The sequence below is a fragment of the Schistocerca cancellata genome, chromosome 3, assembly GCF_023864275.1.
Source record: "Schistocerca cancellata isolate TAMUIC-IGC-003103 chromosome 3, iqSchCanc2.1, whole genome shotgun sequence".
NCBI lineage: Eukaryota > Metazoa > Arthropoda > Insecta > Orthoptera > Acrididae > Schistocerca > Schistocerca cancellata.
The window spans coordinates 936,670,874-936,686,894 of NC_064628.1; the positions used below are offsets into that span (position 1 = coordinate 936,670,874).

At 38.8% G+C, this 16,021-nt stretch overlaps 1 non-coding gene across 1 annotated transcript; it reads right to left on the bottom strand.

Moving 5' to 3' along the window:
- Positions 1–12,955: 12,955 nt before the first annotated feature.
- On the bottom strand, positions 12,956–13,074 carry LOC126178581 (U5 spliceosomal RNA). Its single transcript, XR_007536466.1, has one exon. It is a non-coding gene; the product is annotated as a U5 spliceosomal RNA (small nuclear RNA).
- Between the last annotated feature and the right edge of the window lie 2,947 nt (positions 13,075–16,021).

Sequence of the window (16,021 nt, forward strand, 5' to 3'; positions counted from 1 at the left end):
GGCCCCACTTCACCCATGATTCCAGACTTGTCTGACCATGCTGGAAGAGTCTGAGTCTCCTAACCACCATGTTACATAATGGTGCAGTGTTTCTATACATTTCCACTTAAGCACGGCTTCTTGCAGGAACATGGATCCCATTCAAATTCTCACAACAAATTATTGGAAAGTTCTCCACTTCATCAATGGGCTGCATCAATCTGTTATGCAGTGTGCTACAGCACTGTGATGCACAAATTTCAGTGTGTGCCAGGATTGCAGACATGTGTACCTGTAAACAAACAAACAGTTAATTAAACAGTTAATTAGGTATTTGATGTGATGCAGGCCTACCCCTTGTACAGTATGTACATAAAAGTGTAATACACTCTGGGGGGGGAGGGGGTTTGGGGGGGAGGGGGGGGGAGATGCATCAAGAAGAAATTATCCTAATGGGATAGAAATCGATGAATGTGATGTACATGTACAGACAGACAAATTATGGCAATTTCAGAAATATTGGATGATTAGTCAGAGAAACAGCTGCACAAATTGAGCAGGTCAATAATGCATTGGTTCACATCTGGCACTTATACAAGCAGTTACTCAGTTTGTCATTTATTGATAGAGTTGTTGGATACCCTCCCGAGTGATATCATGCTAAATTCTGTCCAACTGCCACATCAGATTGTCAAAATCCAGAGCTGGTAGGTGGGCACTGCCCACAGTGCTGCAAACCTTCTCAATTGGGGAGAGATCCATGACCTTGCTGACAAAGGTAGGGTTTGGTAAGCAGAAACACAAGCAGTAGATATTCTCACCGTGCACATGCGGGCACTAATTTCCTGAAATGTAAGTCCAGGACGGCTTAGTAGGACAACAAAACAGGGTGTAGAACATCATCAATGGACCACTGTTCTATAAGAGTGCTGCAGATGACAACCAAAGGGGTCCTGCTATGGAAAGACCATCATTCCTCGTCATCAGGCCACATATCGGGCGACAGTCAGTTTGGTGCCCAACACTGACCAAGCCATCTACACGTAAGTCTTCAGCCTGTAATGTCACTGAATGGAGTAGAATTGCCTTTAGTGATGAGTCACACTCCAAACTGAGCCCCAATGACCAGGAAGACGGGTCTGGAGAAACATCGGACAGCAGTGGGATACCAACCTGACTGTCATCAGACATATGGCCCAACAACCAGGAGTTATGGTCTGGTATGCCATTTCTTTTCATAGCAGGACCATTTTGTTTCTCATCCACAGCACCCTTACAACACAACAGTACATCGACAATACTGTACACTCCATTTTGTTGTCCTTTATGGAAAGCCATCCTGTGTTTACGTTTCAGCAAGATAATGCCCACCCACACACAGGGAGAGTTTTTACTGCCTGTCTTCATACTTGTGAAGGCCTACCTTGGCCAGCAAGATCACCAGGTTTCTCTCCAATTGAGAAGATGTGGGATGTAATGGGCACAGGGGCCTCCAACTAGCTTGGGATTTTGATGATCTAATGCACAAGTTGGACGGAATTTGGCATGATATCTCTCAGGAGACATCCGACAACTCTACCAATAAATGCCATGCCAAATAACTGCTTGCATAATAAGGGCCAGGGATGGTCCAACTTGTTTCTGACTTTCTCTGTTTGTGAAGCTCTTCCTCTTGAATAAGTTGCCCAATTTTTCAGAAATTGTAATCATTTGTTTGTATGTACATGTGAATCACATCTACCAATTTCTGCCCCATTTGCACCATTCCTTCGTGGTGCATTGTTTTTTTTTTTTATGTCTTAGAATGCAGTTTGACAAAATCGATATTGCTTCTTTTCTTCATTCACATTGTATATGATAAATTCTTTTAAAATAAGAACTATTTTGGTCCCCTCAGTTCTGTGTTAAGCATTTTTCACTAGACACATAAAAAGTTAAACAAAGTCTCAGACTGTAGACGTAAGACCTGAGCAGACCTTCAAGTGTTGTGCTTCAGTAAGAGACTTGGAAGCATCTCATTACAGACTTGCAGAAAGAATTGGGAAGGGATTGTATGTGACTATCTCAATATACATTTCATCTTGGAAGTACCATCTGAGAGCATGGAGATACCGATTTCTAGCTTTGATTTTATCTGCATTCCCAACAAGAATAGAAAAGACTCTGTGTACAGCAATTGGTAATTACTTTTTATATACAACTATTTTTCATGAAATATATGTGACATCCATAAAAAAATGCTTTATCTGACCACTGTTGTCAGAAGCAATGAAAAGATGACTAGCATCTGGGATTAAAGTGTCTTTTGGTAGGAAACAGGAATTGAAAAAAATAAATAAAAGATGCAAAAGGAGCAATAAAACCAAACTACATTTAATTATGAAAATTTAATTAACTTATAAAATTGATACCTAGTTAGCCTTACACAAAATAAAAAAGAGCCATTATATTTTTTGAAGGCAATGATTTACTGTCAAAAGAATGAAATTTTATAATATTTTGTTTTAACTTTTCTTGCAATATAAAAATGTAGTTAACTAACCTTTAACTTCCAGAACAAAACCTTACATTGATGTGGAACTGTAATGACTGTAAAGTACAATTTAGTCATTTTTGTAAGTAAGCCAAAATTTACAGAGCTTCATTAATTTATCAGCTCCTTCCTGTCCTAAATTACTTCTTAATTTTGACCAAATAAGCCCGAAGGTGGAGAAGATGGATTAAGTACTGGCGGAGCTTTTCACAAAAGTAATAAATCCTGGTGGTAAGTGACCCTCTTTTTTTTAAGATGTCTGCTCCATTATCTTCCACCTTCTATTTGGATGGAACTGTGTTACAATTGCCTCAGAAACCTTAGTGGCAGGGAAATAATCAAAATCAGCAGTCCTCAAAGACAGTTTTCTGCACTTTCTTCTTGTTCAGCCGTTAATCAGGACCTAACATATTCGCAAGATAGTGAAAGGGTTCCAGCACTTGCTTCTTTCTTGTCTGTTATGTTTTTAAAAGATTCTATATCAGGACTTTCTAAATGATCAGTCCATACTTCAATAGCTTGTGCAATATTCATGCTGTCTGCTTGAGAAAAGTCCAGGACCTAAATTGCTCAGACAGTTGGTGGAGAAGATGAATGGTATCTTTATAAATTATAATATTATCTAGGATTTTGCTTGTTAGCAGGGACTTTTTCAAAAACCTATGCTTCAATTTCTACATATTCAGAATAATACAGTATTAAGAATGGATTAACGTTTCAAGTAGTTTAATCATAGCAATTTAAACTGAACTATTTCACTGTCAAAACAAAACAAAAGTCACAAAAACACAACAAAAACCTATTTAGGGATTTTATGAACACTGCTAGGAAGAAATCTTTATTTAATACCGAGTGCTGTGATCAAGAATTAATGGATAACTACCAGCAGTGTGGCAACAATCTTAAACGTTTTGTCGGAAGTAAATACTATGTAATATGCCAAAAAATCTATATTCCAAGAACAAAGCAAGATGAATTTGTAGCATTATGAGGCACAAAACTAATAAACTTGGTAAGGCAAATGATAAGCAACTTCCTGACAATAGTCGCAGTGAGATAGATGAAATTAAATTAAAATCATTGGCTTTTAAATTCAATGAATTCTTCGCAACAATAGTATAAGACAGAGCACCCTTAAACTGACTCCATTAAATACACTAAAAAGGATTTGCATACTGCACCGCAAAACACCAGTCATGCGAAATAATCTGCTTCAAAAGATCTAAGATTTGTCACAAGAAAAATTGGAAATTATACAACCTCAGCTATAACATGACCTGTGCCCATAGCAGAAGCATGTAAAAGGTGGAAAACTACAGACCTATACCCTTCCTTTAATCTTTTTCAAAAACCTTTGAAAAACTGATGAAAATCAGACTCACAAGCTACCTTGACACCTTCAATCTTCTGAATTGTAACCAGCATGGTTTTTGTACAGCTCACAGCACAGAAACAGCTATACAAACCCATATGGAAGAGAGAGTTAGAAATTTAGACAACAACAAAAGTGTGGTAGGAATCAACCTAGATCTTTTGAAGACCTTAGATACAGTAAGCCATCCATTCTTGGAAAACTGGAGGTAATAAGTATCAGAGAAATTGGGATCTGATGCTACAAACATAATTATAAGTGATGACATGAAATATTTATCCATTACAGCTGAAAACGTTCTGAAGTGTATGCAGCAATTGTTTCGTGTTAATTAATTTAAATGAGAAGGATGACCACCATTTGTTACTGAGTAACCAGCAGGTAGAGAAGGTACATGTTTCTATAACATAGAGGAATATTTTGAATACCTAAATCACTAACAAATACTTCAATTTTCTTCATTGTCATTTGGATCATGGTGTTCTCATTGTAAATTTTATATTTCACTTTCATACTGTTTACCTTTAAATGATGTGCTAGAGGTGTTCCTCAAAGTGTACTGCATGTATATCAAATCATTATTTACTTGGTCAGAGAGCACATGTAAGACTCATACATTAGCTCATTAGCCTATATCAACTTTCTGTATCATCGATGGTAAATGATGCAAAGAATAATAGTAAACTGAACTGAACTGAATTAAACTAAACTAAACGGAAGCTGCAGACTGGTTCAACCAGCAGAAAGAAAGATGCACTGTTGGCAGTAGGTCACTCAAATGGTGGCATCATATTTTTTTATTTTCTTTTGGATGTTCTGATAGAGAAGAGTTTCATCATGCGGAACTTTCATAATGGAGTACAAATGTAAAAAGTTCGACACAGGTATGAACAAAAGGCACAAACAGAAATTTTGTACACACACTGTCCATAAGGAAGCGTTTTAGCAATAAATATGTGCACAAATCTGTATATTTCTGGAAAACAATGTCAGAAAAGAAAAATACTTTTACTAAGCTTTATGTACTGCAGACAGGAAAAAATTTATGTAAAACCACCAAAACAGAAGGTAAACAATGCACTATTGGAAAAATTAAGAGATATTTCACACATTAGGTGCCAAACAACGAGCCCACTGGCTCCAAACAGTTGATACATTCAATACTAGATTGCAGCACCACACAGATGTGGGACTTCCATATCCCAGTGACCTCAGGGAAAAAACTGTTTGTGGTACATATATGTCCCACTGGTCATGAAAGAGACCGGAACGTGTATAAGTTAACCCAAAAGTTTAGTTCTGTTTGCTGTCCATTTACCTATTAATCTTTGTGTGTTGACCTGCAGACAGAACTGTGAGCACAAAAAGAACTGATCATACGACGACCCCCATCTGGGGTTGTTCGGCCACCTAGGGCATATCTTTTTATTCAACGCCATTTTGGCAACTTGCTCACTGGTAGTAATGAAATGAGGAGGACAACATGATACCCGCCCCTCCGGCAGGTAAAATCAATGACACAACTGGGAAATCGACCACGATCCCTTGCATGGGATGAGGCATACATTGGCAGCAGACTTTTCACTCTTTCATTCATTACTATCATATGGCATAATCTTATATGGAAATGCAAATACAGCCAAAAAAATTGTTGATCCTACAGAAGTGTGCAGTGAGAATATTATGTATAGTTGATAACCAAACATCTTGCAGAACCCTCTTCAAGGACCTACAGGTCATTATACACACTCCCCTCACCTCAGACGGTTATAATTAAGGTGCAGCTACTCGCGGAGGTCCACTGTGGGCTGTAAATATTGTAAAAGAGTGAAAATAAATGAGTCCAAACTGTGGCCACCAGGAGCAAATCTGGTGCTGTTCAAAATTTGTATGACATCCACATTGTCAGTTGACAAGCCGAAACGTGAGCGAACAGTACGGCTAACGAGAAGAGAGACCGCACACTGTTAGGGAAATTGTTTTATGTGAGCGACAACAATTGCACTGTTGTACTGAGAGAGCATCATTGACTGAAAGGCCCGATGTCATTAAGTGGTTTAAAGAATGAGATGTGAAAGCATAGCTGAGCTTGGTGTGACATATGGAGGAGAAAGGCATCCTCTCTCTCTTAGAGTTATTGACTAGGTGATGGTTTCTGTAACTGACCATGCACCACATGCTAGTACTCTTACAGTGTCACATGAATTATCCATCCCATGGTCAACAGCATGAAAAGTTTTATGGCCTTCTACAATTGTATTTGTACAGCTGTGGTGCAGCAACTGAAACCTCATGATCCATAACAATGTTCTGAATTTGCTTTTCAGTTTCTGGCATGGATTAAATTTGGTGATGCATTTTACACTACAAGCTGCAGTGAATACACAGAACTGTGGAATTTGGGATACTGCTAAACCGATTGTTGTGAACGAAGAGCCACTGCACTCGCCATATGTGATTGTGTGCACCTTTATTCTCAGTCCTGTTTTCTTTGAAGAGATTACTCCAAAGGGTCTGTGATGATGATGTTTGGTTTGTGGGGCGCTCAACTGCGTGGTTATCAGCGCCCGTACAATTACCCAATCTGTGCTCAGTCCAATTTCGCCACTTTCCTGGATGATGATGAAATGATGAGGACATCACAAACACCCAGTCATCTCGAGGCAGGTGAAAATCCCTGACCCCGCCGGGAATCCAAAGGGTCTGTCAGGTGTATCTTGATGTCTGCAAGTTTTTGAAACCTCTCCATACAGTATGTGATTCCTGCTTTCGAAGAGTGCCAAGTGTGGAGAGGTTACTGTTTTCACATAACTTGGGGCAACACCTCATGTCACTCGCACAGTGGAAGATCTGCTAACTGCAACTTTCCACAAACAAGTTATCTCCAGACGTTTTCCAAATGCATGGCCTGCAAGATCACCTGATCTGAATATATGTGAATTTTGGCTCTTGGGGGACATCTAAAAGAAGGCGTTTATCAGGTACACATGTGATCTTTACATGATCTGAAGGCCTCTTACATAATCTCAAGGCAATTATACAGAAACATGTTGCTCAGATTTCACTGGAACTGCTGCAAGCAACTGCTGCTCACATCATTTTAGGCTGCAGTCACAGTGGCTCCAATATCAGTGGATTCATTGGATGACGGATATCAGCCAAAGACAGGCAATCTTTTCAAATCGTTACAACACTACGGTCATGGTCGCACAATAGCCGATCTTATCTCCTGAACGTACAGATTTCAGATGACAATTGGTTAAATTCAAATCAGTTCCCCCCCCTCCCCCCAGTCAAATCGACCAATGTTCTCGCAGATGAAACATGGAGTGTTGAGAGACATAAGTTTAGTCCAAGAAAGAGTGAGTTTGTAGCATCCTGAGGATGAAAATATCATAATCGGGATATAGTTTGGAATCTATGGACTGAAATTGCAGGTTTATTTGAAACCTCAAATAGGCAAAATCTTTATTGGAATTTTTAGGCCTATATTATAACCTCAAAAAATAATTTGTTCAAGTTTATGCTTACAGCTACTGTACTGGGTCATTTTTGTAGTAGGTTGTCAATAGTTGTCTACAAATTATTACTATTGCTTACTGACATTTTATGCCAACAAGGTAGTGAGTCTGTTAATATGAAGTGGTTTGCAAATGTGGTGTACGGTATGCATTTTCACTTTTAAGTGCTGTAGTTTATCAGAGTATTCATGCTACACTTTATGCTTGTCTTTCACACATGTGCTAAATGATAGTCATTGAACGTTAATTGACATAAGATTGCCCAACTTTAAACAAATACAGCAAAACAAATGTTTTAACTTGCTTTTCGAGGTCACCACAAGATATCTCGTGTATGTAACATAACATTTCTCTTGGCAACTCATATATTTGTAGAACTAGTCTGGTTATTCCGATAGCTGCAGAGAGTGTATAGTACTCGCCCTGTTCCTTACTGAGACAGGAAAGTTCATTCACATGCATTCAGTGTCTCTCTACCAGCAGAAGCCACTATACAGCACTCATATCCAAGCACGGAGGTGTCATGGTATCCACCATGCCCTGAGATGTTAAAATCTGACCTCCTTCATACATAGAATAGTTTCTAACCTAACCCAAACTCCTTTGACACTGGCAAAGACTGACAAAGGAGATCAGATGCACTAAGACCACCTTATCGGCCGACCTCTGGCGACGGTGTCTGATGACCTTCGTTGGTGCCACTGTGAACGCAGTCTACAGATGTAGCATCTTGTCGGCGCCTCTGGTGCTCGTAGTGAGCAAACTGTGTAAGCGGCAGTTAATAATAAAATCAACATTACGCCTCCCTCATTTGTTTGACCTTTTCTGCTCCTTTCCCATTCCTAACCGATAACAAGTGGAAATATTTCTATACGTCTTTCACGCATTCACAGTGCCAGATTTGCATCTGGTGGCTAAAATTGGAATTAATTTTTGTCCAGTGAAAATCCGTTCTGCGTTAAGCAGTAGAATATCTACCAAGTTTCACTGCCGTATGAAAATTACAGTGCACATTGGACATCTGCGAGTAGCTGCACTTGAATTATAACCACCATATACTACTTCTTGTTGGTGTTTTAAATAATAAGAGTGAAACTTAGAACAAACTATGCAATTCACAACCACAATACTAGAAGTAAAAATAATTTTCTTGAGGAGTTTTATACCTGCTACAAAGGACAACAACACCTTACTATGCAAGAAACTGATAAGCTCAAGATATTGAAAAACAAAGGAAAAGAATATGTCATTAGAGACTACTACTACTGCTGCTGCTATTACTTTTACTACCACAGTGCAACTTGTGATCACACATTTTTTCTAAACCTGGGTTCACACAGTATTTCTTGTGTGCAAATTTTAATAACCTTCACAGAAATGTCCCCGAAGACGACCTTAGAAATGAAGTGTAAAATCATTGAAAAACACGATCATGATGTGAGTGTTGCTGATTTAGTAGGCATTAACGGTGTCGTACTCTGGACAATGTCGAAAGGTTGCTCCTAATATGGATCAATGAAAAATTATTGCAGGGTGACACTATTAATGCGAACATCATTTGTGATAAGGCGATAATGATTTTCGTTAACCTTGTTAAGATGACACCAGGATCGTCACCTGCCTAAAACGTGTTTAACAGAAACTGTGGGTAGTTTGAGAAGGGAAGAACAGGCATTCACAGCGTTGTGAGGCATGGCCAAGCAGCCACCTCTGACACAAAGGCAGCAGAGAACTTCACCAGCAACTTAAAGATGCTCGTAGATTCTGAGGGTTATCTGCCACAATAGATTTTTAATTGTGACGAAACAGGTCTATTCTGGAAAAAGATACCAAAGCCTATCTTCATAACAGCAGTGCTACGATGTGAAAATTAAACTGCTGCTACCTTACCATTCAGAAACTCCACAAAAGCCTTCAAGAAGAGTAAAATCCAGAAGAGCAGGTTAAATGTGATGTCGAGGTCCAACATCAAGGCTTGACTGATACATGATCTTTTTTGTGATTTAGTAAATGAAGTGCTTGCTCCAGATGAATGTGCTACTCCATCTTGATTGTTATGGACAACGCTCCTGACCATTCTCCAAGACCACCTCCTTGTAGAATTTCATTTCACCAAGATCCAATTTATGCCTCCCAAAACCACTCTGTTACTCCAGCCTATGGATCAGGAGATTATTTCTAACTTTAAGGAGCCATACACTACAGCACTCTTTGAGCATTCGTTTGCGTTGACTTAAGCTACCAATCTCACACTCAGAGAGTTTTGGAAATATCACTTCAACATCACTGCCTGCGTCAAGGTAATCGAAAAGGCATGGAAAGGAGTTACCATGAGAATTTGCACTTCCGCTTGGAAGAAGCTTTGGACGGAGTGCATTGTCAAATGTGACTCTGAGGCATTTGAGTCAGTGCCTGTGGAGGCTGTAGTCCACAGGATTGTCTTTGGCCAAGAGTGTGGGGCTGGAAGTGGATAACAATGATATAGATGAAATTGTGGAAGATCACAGCCAAGCAATGAACACCATAGAGCTTACGGAATTGCACTGCGTTTCACAGCAGGAAATTGTGGAGAGTAGTTCTTCGGAGGAGGAGGGGAAGGTGGCAGTAACAGCAAAGGAGCCATCTTCTGGCCCAATAAGAGAAATGCTGAAAGCATTTGAATCATACAGTGAAAATTATCATCCCAATAACGCAGTGGCTACGCATGCTACAAATTTACTTGATAATAATGCTGTGTCGCATTTTTGCCAAGTGTTGAAGCGTTGGCAGAAACAAACAACTATCGACAGCTTCCTAGTACAAAAGAATTAGTTATGTATTGTGAATAAATGGCACTAACAAGATAAAACTTTTAGTACTTTTCCTGCATGGAATGCATTATCGTATTTTACATTAATTAATATGGGATAAATTGTTTCGCTTAAGGAGTGTTTCGCACAACGAGGAAGACGGTGGAACGATTTATGCTCGCTATGCGAGGTTCCACTGTATTAGACAATAACTACAGCTAGGCAGTATAACAAGACAAGCCACATCTAGATCTACCACTGATGTCTCTCACACTCCTTGACGAGTGGTAGTACATCCTGCACTTCCTGCAGAGGACACAGTGTATACAGGAGATGGTAGTACTTGAGGTAGCTCTCGTACACGTCTCTCGGTAGCCCTTACAATCGTTTGACATATCAGAGAGATCTGCAGCTGCCTACAAACACCTACGAACACCAACTAACTCATTTCATATCTGAAAACAGCAATCCCAGTTAGGCTGCATTGTGGCTGGTGCAATATTTTAAAATGCAGTAAACAAACAATTTTTTATCCAACCTTGCTCATTCTGTCTCGATTTCTGGATTTGTTATGCTACGGTCCTACTAGTTACCTTTAGGAACTGAAGCGGCAAGCACGAACAACAAAGACAGAAATGTAAGCCTACTGGAAAAAGCGTAACAACCACAGGTTCCTTGTGATAAACAATTATCCAACGTGAAATTCTTGTAAATCAACTAAGACGAGGAAATACAAATATCGGGATAAGTCCTCACGGAAAGAATTTCTCGAAGCGTAACTGGCTTACCCGCTACGCAGATCACAGTGTTTATGCAAAAACTGTATGTACACCGCAATTAGGAATGTGAAATCAATCCGATAAACATATGTTGCATAACATGTCGTCGGGAAAGTATTTGCAGTTCATACAAATGTATCAACTTTATTGCACTTCGCGTCATGAATTGATGGCATAGTTGGAATACATATGTAAAACATTTTTTAATTAAATACATGAAATTTATTATTGACAGCAAGTACAAAGCCTGGGAACTATCACACATGGGCGGATTAAAGGGGGGGGGGGGGGGGGGGGGGACAAGCAAGCCCCCTCTTAGCGTTGAAACTAAATTAAAATCAAATGGCAATTTTTGTAATCTGTGCCAAGTTAAGCACGTGAATTTAATCTTGGCCAATGGATTTAGTCATTTAATTCAGTATTCCCCAAGCCATCTTACATTGTGTGCCCGAGAGAATGTACTACTTGTACCAGTGACTTGTGCTCCCCCTCCTGTTCGTATATCAGAGTCTCCCAATCTGCCACAGCAGCACGCTTTACACTTATAATTTTCAAAATATGGTTTGATTCCCGGCGGGTCAGGGATTTTTCCTGCCTCGAGATGACTGGGTGGTGTTGTGTCATCTTCATCATCATCATCAACATCATCATTCATCCCCATTACGGTTGGAGGAAAGCAATGGCAAACCACCTCCACTAGGACCTTGCCTAGTACGGCAGTGCGGGACTCCCGCATCATTCCCCTACGCTCCGTCACGGAGTATGGGACTTCATCATCATCATCATCATCATCATCATCATCATCATGCGTATATATATTTATGAACTAAATTGGAAAAAGTATAACTGTCAACAAATTAAGAACTACAGTTTTAATTTTAGTTTATTTGCTTTTAATTTGCTCATCAACTCGGTGGTAAGAAATACCTTATGAGCTTGTTGCTATTGTGTTAACAATTATATAAAAGAAGTTACTCCGAAAAAGGTTGTGGACGCTACACATTTCAAGAAATTTCAAAAGTTTTTTCTCTAAAATAAAACATATTTTTGCAATAGTTTGATATTTTTAAGTAACAAAACAGCTTAAAACAGTAGCTTTTGAAGTTTGTTTTCCTTAACTTACAAGGAGAGACTCCCTGGGTCTTCTTTCTCTTCTAGGCAACCGCCCCCACCCATAAACCTTCATTAATACGCCCCTTCTATCACAGTCTAATAGATACTACGGCTGGGCAAACGATACTCGCAATCGAACGGGATCGATATCCCACAACAATGAAGTATGACTCTGCATAAATTTACAATTTCGTGAAACAGTGCAGAAAACCACCAAATCCTACCACTGCACAAACTCCTATTCTGTTTGTATTTATTTACAGTACGAGGTCTCATACAGTATGTGTGTACGTATATGTAAACATTTATACCTATTTTTAAGCAAAGGTAACAGACAAAGTTGAAAATATTGTCCTCCAAAAGAATATTGCTTGAGTGAGCCCACCATAATATTTTATTTCATTATGAGAGGCGGTAATGATTAGCAACTTGAAAGTGAGTAGTTCAATTCCCGGTCACATGTTAGAACAACAGATAAAAGCTGTACCAGATTTTAATGAGTTTGAAAACAATACGGCAACATTCAAATGAAAAATTAAGACAAATAATCAAGAACTAAATACCGAACAAACGAAATGTATCGTATTGAAGTGGCTGTAATTTTTATTGAGACAATAAATTACAACGGATGACCCGTCTTGCAAATAGTACTTAACATCCCACTAGATCGCGGGACGAACGAACGCTCGACAATTAACACAATTTATTAGTTGCCGTTGTTACGCGTGATCTGCATCCTAGAAGATATTTCAGTTCGTGTTTCACAGATATTTTAATAGTTAAAGCCCACAGTGCATTGAAGGCGCCAAGGGGTGTCATTTATCATAACGCCAACCAGTATACAAATTGCATGTTTGAATTGTACTTGCGGCTCAGCATAAGCTGAGCACTAAGAAAAATTAGTTATAGACTCATTTAATGCTCCCCTCCACGGAAATCTTTAGTAAAAGGCGAAAGATTTATTCGTCTTGAAGGGAAGCCAGAGTAACGCGAAGTTACACTTCTGCGTTATTTATGATTTTTTATCGTATCCTTTTCAACAAGAACACATAGCTTAAGTTCTATTTATGGACAAATCTCACTATTAAGTAAGTATTAATTGTAATTGTACAGAAAAATACATTATATTTAAGAGATACGAACACATGTGATTACACCCAGGAGCTTTTTTCATGAATCAGAACTATTTCTCGTCTCGCTAAGGTGTTTGCTACCCATTCAATACTTTCACCACAGAGGCAAGAGATGGCAGCACCAACTGTGGCGCGTATTATGTAAGAACAGTAAGACAGTTGACCCTGCGTGCGATCGGCGTGGTAGAAAACGATCCTCCCCCTTCTCTCTCCCTTGTGCCATGCGGCGGATAAACTGTGTCATTGGGCATCCAATAAATATTACCTTACCAATGGACTTATGCACCTTATTTACAGCCCCACTATAAAGTGGGGAATCCAGACATTATATCCACACTAAAAGCAAGATATGACGAAAATCCTACTACTGGCAACATTTTAGCTGAATAAAACGAAACGTACAGTCGTAACTAACAAATACATTTCGGTAATTGGTTTCACAGTACCAAAACGAATAAACAATTGATACAGCAGGAACCGGTACTATTTACACTGTCTTGGTAATCTGTTTTGTACCTGCATGATATACACCATTTTGGTGTTACAATGATTAACACTTATGTGTCTGATCTGGTACTGTAATCATGGACACTTGTTTTGAGGAAAAAGGTTTTCTTTTCCCAGTATACTTATGTTTCATGCATGAGTGCTTCCAGTATATAAATGCAGGGAAGGTGTAAGATTTAGATCTTTAAAGAACGATTTGCATGGTTTTTTGCTGCTCGCTTGTTTCATTATTCTTAGAATTACCTTTTGTTTCCTGAAAACTGTTATTGCCTAGTGTACATTTTCCCAGAAAATGATACCATACTTCAGTACTGAATGTTCACGAGCAAAGTATACAGTCCTAACCGTTTCTGCACTAGTATTGTTGCCAAGAATTCTTACTACATAGCTCATGTTTGCTAGTTTTGAATTTAGGGATGAGATATGAGTGCTCCATTCAAGATTTTCCTGGATATGAATCCCAACAAGAAATCGGCGACTACCCACCTCCCCCACCATCAACAGCATGAGCGCCTAACTAAACATTAGAATGGATAAGAAATTTCCTTGAACTTTTTTGTTTTTTAAATTATGCAGGATAAATGATATTTAGTTTTCATAGGTGTTTATTAAACCCCGAAACAATGAGACAACTGATAAGTAATTTCAGTGCATCGTGAGCGCTACCTACAACTCCTCCTCCGAAAACGGAAGCTCATTATCCGCATTGCTGGCGGATACTTTCAACACAACGTGCTTCCTCTGCGCCATTCCTCTCCCTAGTGACATTTGCTTCACTCACACCCCACAGCGCCATTTTAAAATCAACCAAGTTAGAGGGTGTACACTATACCCACTGCTTGTGTACCACTACATTCCTGGACTCCTTACCCCTGAAATGGTAGAAATTGCAAGACTTTCGGTTGCCAATGCTTTCGGTCTGACGAGTGCCGCACAGCGATGTAGTAGCCATTACATTATTACAGCTGTGTTGTGATTTCAAATAGATCGTTTATTGTAGCCAAGTGAATAATAAGGCAGTTTCTGTTCCATTGTGAGAACTACATACAACTCGAAGAAGGCATTTTCATGAGATATTTAAGCATGTTGACTTGAAACTTTTTGGGAAATTGCAAGAGGTGTTGCTGAATATGATAAGCACCTTATACATTTTTATCTCCCATGCTTAGTTTATTTCTTTTTAATTTTTCACTTTTCAATTTCACCACATGGGTCGGGGCCATGTCAATCAATGTTAAATGATACCTCTATAATATGAAAAGGCATGGTATTTTGTATATAAATGTAGTTTTGAAAGTAACTTATTTGGAAAAATTTGGGTATTTTTTGAGGTTTCTTTAATCACGTGAAACTTTTCATATGATTACGGCTTAATTTTCCCAATAATGGAAATAGATGGTGTGCTACTTATGAAATAAAGTTATTTAAAAACAATTTTTTTTTTCAAAACAGTCTGTATGACCTTAATAAAAGTAATGGAAAAAAGTTAGCACATTTTCAAGAACTACATCTGCAAACACTCTACAGGAAAGGAAGTCACTAGTGACGAGTGTCCACTCTAGGAGACGTCGTAGGCATCAAATTTAAACTCTTAAAATGCAGCCTTCCCCTTCTATCTACCTTACGATCAGGTAGAATACTGCAAATGTCATATTACTCGAAACCTGATACATCGGGAACATTAGGCCACAAAAAAAATTTCATCTGATTCCACCTTGGAATGCCATTTCCTCAGAATTGTAATTTCATCATCGGTGATACCATGTCCAACATAATATTTTACACTTTTGTTTGAAGCAGACTTCACAACAACCATTAGCCAGAACTTATCAGCTGATGTCTCAATGTATACGGAAGGCGCTGTTCAAAGTCACCCCTTGAAAGACAAGCCTTCACATTTTATTTTTTGCGTCACCAAAGAATAAGTATAACATTTTATGCTTCCTGTAATTGCCCATAAAAACTCGTTTCAAAGTCTAAACTCAAAAATGCTTCTTATAATAGGCATTGTTTTTGCGGTTATGAAGTAACTTACATTTCCAGAAAATTATTTTATTTTCTGGCATTGGTATAAAACGTTATTTCATATCGACTGTCACATCACCTAAAAGTATCGATCATTGGCGATACTTAACAAGTAACAACTATGACCTTAGTTCCATATTTCCACATTGAAGTGCAGCATTTACTTAAAAACGACGCCCCCCAACCACCACCGTAACGCCTCTATTGTGCTGTTTTTAAGTGTTGTGCGTCCCCTATCAGTGTTGCGAACAGCCACCATATTGTCACTTG